We start from the raw sequence: 345 nt of genomic DNA, 5'->3' as shown, positions 1-345 counted from the left end.
TAGGTGATAGTAGCAACGCTTGCCTTTGGTATGGGTGTAAACAAGAAAGACGTTCTAAACCCTAAACCCTAAACCCTCAAACTAAACCCTAAACCCTAAACCCTCTCTCTATATGATTTATTTATATTTATTTATATTTATATTTATTTATTTATTTATATTTATTTATTTATTTATATAGGTGATAGTAGCAACGCTTGCCTTTGGTATGGGTGTAAACAAGAAAGATGTTCTAAACCCTAAACCCTAAACCCTCAAACTAAACCCTAAACCCTAAACCCTCTCTCTATATTTATTTATTTATTTATATTTATTTATATTTATATTTATTTATTTATTTATATT

The sequence above is a fragment of the Eimeria mitis genome, genomic scaffold, assembly GCF_000499745.2.
Source record: "Eimeria mitis Houghton genomic scaffold, Emh_scaff122, whole genome shotgun sequence".
NCBI classification, from domain to species: domain Eukaryota; phylum Apicomplexa; class Conoidasida; order Eucoccidiorida; family Eimeriidae; genus Eimeria; species Eimeria mitis.
This window is presented reverse-complemented; position numbering follows the sequence as displayed.